The sequence below is a fragment of the Hemicordylus capensis genome, chromosome 1, assembly GCF_027244095.1.
Source record: "Hemicordylus capensis ecotype Gifberg chromosome 1, rHemCap1.1.pri, whole genome shotgun sequence".
Classification (NCBI taxonomy): domain Eukaryota; kingdom Metazoa; phylum Chordata; class Lepidosauria; order Squamata; family Cordylidae; genus Hemicordylus; species Hemicordylus capensis.
In genome coordinates this window covers 198,684,714-198,691,184 of record NC_069657.1, presented here as the reverse complement: position 1 = coordinate 198,691,184, position 6,471 = coordinate 198,684,714, and positions in this window count along the sequence as shown.

The following is a 6,471-nucleotide window of genomic DNA, read 5'->3' as shown; positions in this document are numbered from 1 at the left end:
AGATTGAAGGACCAATGATCTGACTAAACAACATAAGAAGCTGCCTTGTCCTATATTCCTCTTTCCAGATAAAGAATTGCCTCACTTCTGCACCTCACTCCCTCCCTCTCACTAATTCATTCACTCAGTTTGAGAGGAGCTGGTTCTATACTGGATGAGGCTGGATATTGATGCTGTATTCTTCCATTATTAATCGAGACCCTAGATTGCTCATTCCAGTCCTAAATCTCTCTCTTGCTTTCTGACTCAAACCCTGTTAAAAAATATAATGTTGCCAAGTTTTGCATGGCAGCGTGTAATATTCGTTGGGCCCTGACCGGCGGCAAGAACTAAGCAGGCCCAACACAGCGCACATTATGAGAACATAAGAACAGCTCTGCTGGATCAGGCCCAAGGTTTATCTAGTCCAGCATCTTGCTTCACACAGTGGTCCACCAGATACCTCTGGGAAGCCCACAGGCAAGAGGTATGTGCATGCCCTCTCTCCTACTGCTACTCCCCTGCAACTGGTTTTCAGAGGCATCTTGCCCTTGATGCTGGAGGTGGCTTATAGCCCTCAGACTAGTAGCGATTAATAGACTTGTCCTCCATGAATTTATCTAACCCTCTCTTAAAGCCATCTAGGCAATGGGTTGTCACCACATCTTATGGCAGAGAATTCCATAGGTTGATTATACGTTGTGTGAAAAAGTACTTCCTTTTGTTGGTCCTAAACGTCTTGTCAGTCAGTCTCATGGGATGACCCCTGGTTCTAGTGTTATGCAAGAGGGAGAAAAATATGTCTCTATCAGCTTTCTCCATACTATGCATGATTTTATAAACCTCTATCATGTCTCCCCGCAGTCATTTTTTTTTCTAAACTTAAAAGCCAGGTGGTGTAGCCTTGCCTCATAAGGAAGGTGCTCTAGGCCCCTGATCATCTTGGTTGCCCCCTTTTGCACCTTTTCCAGTTCTACAATGTCCTTTTTTAATTGTGGTGACTAGAACTGTACACAGTACTCCAAATGTGGCCACACCATAGTTTTGTACAAGGGCATTATAATATTAGCAGTTTTATTTTCAAACCCCTTCCTAATGATTCCACGTTGACACAGTTTACCCTTTTTAGCATATTCTACTGTCTTAGTTTTAAACCCCATAACATTTTATAGTTTTATAGTTTTTATTGACTCAGTAAAATTTTAATATTTTAACCAAGTTCAAGTTTTTATAACTGTAGTTTTAAGATAGTTTACCACAGCTTAACAGTTGCTGTATAACAATGTATAGCTTTTAGCCTCCCTACTGTCTTTACAGTTCCGGGCATAGCCTGTTTTAATACTGCCTTAATGCTGTTTTAAGATAATCTACTTTATGCTGGTCAAAGACTGTAATAAAGATTGATTGATTGATTGATTGATAATAGATTCTGAAGATAAGCCAGAAGCACTTTGGTTCAAGTTAAGCTCTAGGAATATGGATGAAGCATGATAAATAAGTGTTCAGTGTTGTCTGAAAACTAGGTTTAGTGATTGTGTGTGTGTGTGTGTGCGCGACCCCTACTAACTGAGCAAAGTGGCATCTCTTAAAGTGGTGATTCTCTTATATTTAGTAGAGAGAGAGAGCAACTGGCAACCCCAGCACAGCATCCCTCCAGTGGCTGCTATTGGTGTCTACCCTAGGTTTCTTTTTAGACTGTGAGCCCTTTGGGGATAGGGCTTTCTTTTCACAATTCAGTCAGTCAGTCTTTATTGTTACAGTCACTGACCAGAACAAATTGTTTGTTGAATTGGCAATGGTTGAATTGTGATTATCTGGATTATTTATTTATTTTTCTATGTAAACCGCTTTGGAAACTTTTGTTGAAACGCATTATATAATTAGTAATAGTATGAGTTCGCTTTACAGCATTGTTGAAAAGGGGGGAGGAGATGAAAAACTTAACTGAAAAAAAATCATTCTTTCCACCTCGAACCCTTTGAACAATAATGCCAGTTTTCAGAAGAGTAACCAAGGTAGCCTGTAGCAGTAACAATAATAATTTTAAAAACAGAATGGCACTCCAGAGTCTAACTGGCCTATTGTGTCCTAATGGGAACAAATTGAATTGTGAAAAGAAAGTCCTTTTGTTCAGAATGTTTTAAAGCTTCATTTTTCTTCCCATTTGTCTAATTACTATGTTTTCAGTTAAAGGCTGTGAAAACTGCTGATGACCCTTGAAATATCCACACAGTCCTTCAAGTATATAGGTAAGATAAGAATCAACATGTCCACCAATTCCAAGAGCAAGCAAGAAAGTGTGATTTATTAATGCTTTGGGTCTGTCTTTACAGAGAAAGAAAAGGAAAGGATTAAGCCATCCTCTCCGGCAGTTGCTTTTAAGATCAGGGGAGGAAATGTCTGTTGTAAACACAGACGTTGACGTGTTAAATAGGAAAAGCAATGCTGACAAGCTAAAATTTGCAAAGTTGGTCTAGCGTGTCAGCATACATGAAAGGCCAGTCTCTGTTTCTCCAGCCTACTCCAAAATACTTGGAAAGTTACATCTTAAATTGGAATATTTTTAGCAGAACAAGATGAGTTGGTTGTCTACCTATAGCCCACTCACCCCTTCATCATTCAGCAGACTGGCATGTCCACAAACTCTCATACAGGTTTCAACAAGAGATTTGGATCAAAGCCTTTTTGGTTAAGATTCAGAAAGAGACAAGAGGACTTCTCAGGGCCGAGCCATGACATTTTGCTTCCCGAAGTGGAGTACCAAACAGTGTTCCATCCTTTTCTCTCCTCCTCATCCCCCAAGTAAAATCAAAGCCCCAATTCCTTTCTTTTTTCATCTCTAATAGAGAGATGAATTCACTTCCTAATAGAAAAGGAGGGGTGAGGGAAAGCAACATGGTGCCATTTTCCCTTTTTGCTTCTGAGGGCTGTCCATGTGGAGGGTGCACTGCCATGCTCACCACCTGCTGCCCGGAATGGCCGGCTTTAATTTGCTTTAGCCAATGTTGTGGCTTCCAGAATCAAAACCAGGAGTTTGGTTGGACAAAATATGAATTAAATTTTATTGAACTGCTGGATTGAGATGTACTAAAATGCAGTTCTGAAACCGGTGAATCAAAATGTTTATTGACTTCATTGGAGTTGACTCTGTTAGGGGTAACCCCCTTGGTCAGCCCAGACCTATACATCTGTAGTTGTCCCAGGCAATGTGTTGCTAGCGCTGCTTTTCTGTTGACTCCCAGAAAAGCCTCTCTGCTTATGTTCAAGACTACAGGTGTACGGGTCTCACTTTTGACATGCTCAGAAGCCTCAAAGAATCGTGAGCTCTCCATTTGTTGGCATATTGACTTTTGTAATGCGCTCTACTTGGGGCTGCCTTTGTATGTAGTCCGGAAACTTCAGTTGGTTCAGAACGTGGCAGCCAGGTTGGTCTCTGGGTCATCTCAGAGAGACCACGTTACTCCTTTACTGATGGAGTTACACTGGCTGCTAATAGGTTTCCGGACAAAATACAAAGTGCTAGTTATAACTTACGAAGCCCTAAAAGGCTTAGGACCTGGGTACCTAAGAGAGCATCTTCTTCATTATGAGCCCCACCACCCATTGAGGTCATCTGAGGAGGTCTGTTTCTAGTTACTGCCAACTTGTTTGGTGGCGACACAGAGACGGGCCTTCTCGGTTGCTGCCCCGAGATTGTGGAATGTGCTCCCTGCTGGGATGCGATCCTCCCCATCTCTGGCAATTTTCAAAAAACACCTGAAAACCCATCTTTTCACCCAAGCTTTCTCAGCTTCCTAAATTTTGGGGGTTTTAATATCTGGTTTATTTTAAAATTCAAAACCCAATTTTGAGGTTTTTAATCACTGAAATTGTTTAATTGTTGTTTTAAAATGTTTTCAAATTGTTAATTGTTATATTGTTTTTTAATTTGTTTTAGCTCTTTACTGTTTTAGTGGTGTGTTTTAATTGTAAACTGCCCTGAGCCATTTTGGAAGGGTGGTATACAAATCAAATCAAATAAAATAAAATAAAATAAATAAATAAATAAATAATATTGGGGATCAGTCACTTAGTAGGCAGTGAAAGGGAACTAGCCTCATGCCTTCCCCATGCTGGGATACCTAAATAGACTCCTGAAGTTAACTCGCAACAGGTAACCCTCCATTCAAGGTCTCTCTGCACAATTGACCTTCTTTTGGCTTACCTCCTCTCCATAGATGCCTCAAATGAGCTAAAAACCAATTACCTCAGCAGGGGTCAGATAAGGCTCCACAAATGTCAAATACAAAATGTCAAAAAACATTACATAAATTTTAAAAAAGAAGGCTAAAGTGGACAATAGGAACTCAGAGATGTACCCAAGAAAACCCTGATTAGTTTACTAGTTGTTTCTGACCGAAAAGAGTTATCATGTTTGCACGTCCAATCACTCAATTTGCATTGACCTATTCAAACATTGTGTTGTAGCACAGCACAACAGACAAACAATGGGATCTTTTGAGATTCCCTGGGACTGCCCTATTCAGGAAAGAAGAGTCATCAGAATGTCCCCTCAGGGCGCAATTTGAGCTTCAACTGCCCCTTGTTTCTTGAGCCCCTGTACTCCCCTTGGTCTGATAGAAACATAGGAAGCTGCCATATACTGAGTCAAACCATTGGTCCATCTATCTCAGTATTGTCTACATAGACTGGCAGCAGCTTCTCCAAAGTTTCAGGCAGGAATCTCTCTCAGCCCTATCTTGGAGAAGACAGGGAGGGAACTTGGAACCTAGATGGTCTTCTCAGAGCAGCTCCATCCCTTAAGGGGAATATCTTACAGTGCTCACACATGTAGTCTCCCATTCATATGCAACCAGGGCAGACCCTGCTTAGCTAAGGGGACAAGTCATACTTGCTACTACAAGACCAGTTCTCCTTCCATACAGTGCCCCTCACTTGGTTTCCATATTTCGGAGTCACCCATGACTTGAACGCTGCAGCAGACACTTGCCATACCACTTGGCTGTGTTTTGCTCTGTGAGCCACCCCTGCTCCAGGCCCTAGATCAGCTCCCTTGCAGGATCCAATCTGTACAGCCCTCCTTGTCACCACCTGGAGCTGACTTCATGAGAACAGACACCCTTTGGATCTATCCCTGCTACTTAACTCCTTTAATTCTTCGCTGCTGCCTGCTGCTGCCTGGTCCCTCCCTGAAGAAAGAAGTTTTTCAGTTGCTCCCGAGTTACAAGGATCCACCCGCTACTGAAGGAAAAATGAGGTTGTATGATCATTGCTGTGCCCCATTGTCTGGGTTCCCTCTATCCCTATCTCTTCTCTCTCAAATCCTCCTGCTTATCTGATCCTCCTTTCTCTGGCCAGCTTAGAAGCTACGTTAATTCAGACCCTAAGTTAAATTTCCTCTTAGCAGCTGTATGGTTAATAGGGATGTGCACGGAACCAGGTGAGGGTGACTCGAGGGGGTGGAGGGTGTCACTTTAAGGGTGGGGAGGGTGCACTTACCCCTCCCCCTGCTTCCCCCGCCACCGGTGCTTGGTTTCTGTAAAAGCCTTGGGGGCGGCAGTGTACCTCCCTGCCACCCCTTCCGCCTCTTCGGCCAGAAGTGGCCAGAAGAACTGGGTACGCATGGGAGGCAAGGAGGTACACTGCCGCCCGGAAGACTTTTACGGAAACCAAGCGCCAGCAGGAGGGGGAGTGGGGTGAGGGGTAAGTGCACCCTCCCCCACCCTTAAAAGTGACACCCCCCAGCTTAGAACCTCAAACCCCTCCCCCGGTGTTCGAACCTGTTTGGAGGCCCGTAAAAGGGCCTCCGAACAGGTTTGTTCACATCCCTAATGGTTAATCTTCTAACACATTTTAGTAATAATGTTGTTTTTTGTGCTTCGCTTACTCCATTGTACCCCTTACCTTTAAATAAAATCTTATCTGTTTTTGAATATTTCTCTCTGAGTCAGTCATTTTCCTGTAACCAACATTTTGCATTAAATTTATTCTGATGTGGAACTGCTCCACTCTGAGCTAATTTCCCCACACAAGGCTCAAATGCAATTTTGGGGTGTTCACCAATCACTTGGGGCAGTTCCATGAACAAATAACAGGACCTTTTTGGGTCCAGATTGGCAACACCAGAGACCAAACAGAACAAATGTAAGGTGAGAGAAGATTTTGACTGCAATGTCCCTCTCCCTTCAGGGATTTTATTAATTTAAAGGGTTGAACAAGTCTGAGTAAATCAGCAGGCTTGGGAAGACCCTGGAAGAACAGTAACCAGATTGGAATGCATAATGTTATGAAGCCACCTCAGGAAATGCAAACCATTGGGAACAGTGCTAAAAGTTCCCTCTCAGAGCAGTCTTCCGATCTGAGTGATAAGACCCATTTCCCCTACTGAGTAAATCACCCAAAATAAACCCTGGAGATCCAGCCTCACACCCATAGTGAGATGTCTACCCTTAAACAATTCAGTTTATCAGCACATTACGCTCAGCAATCAAA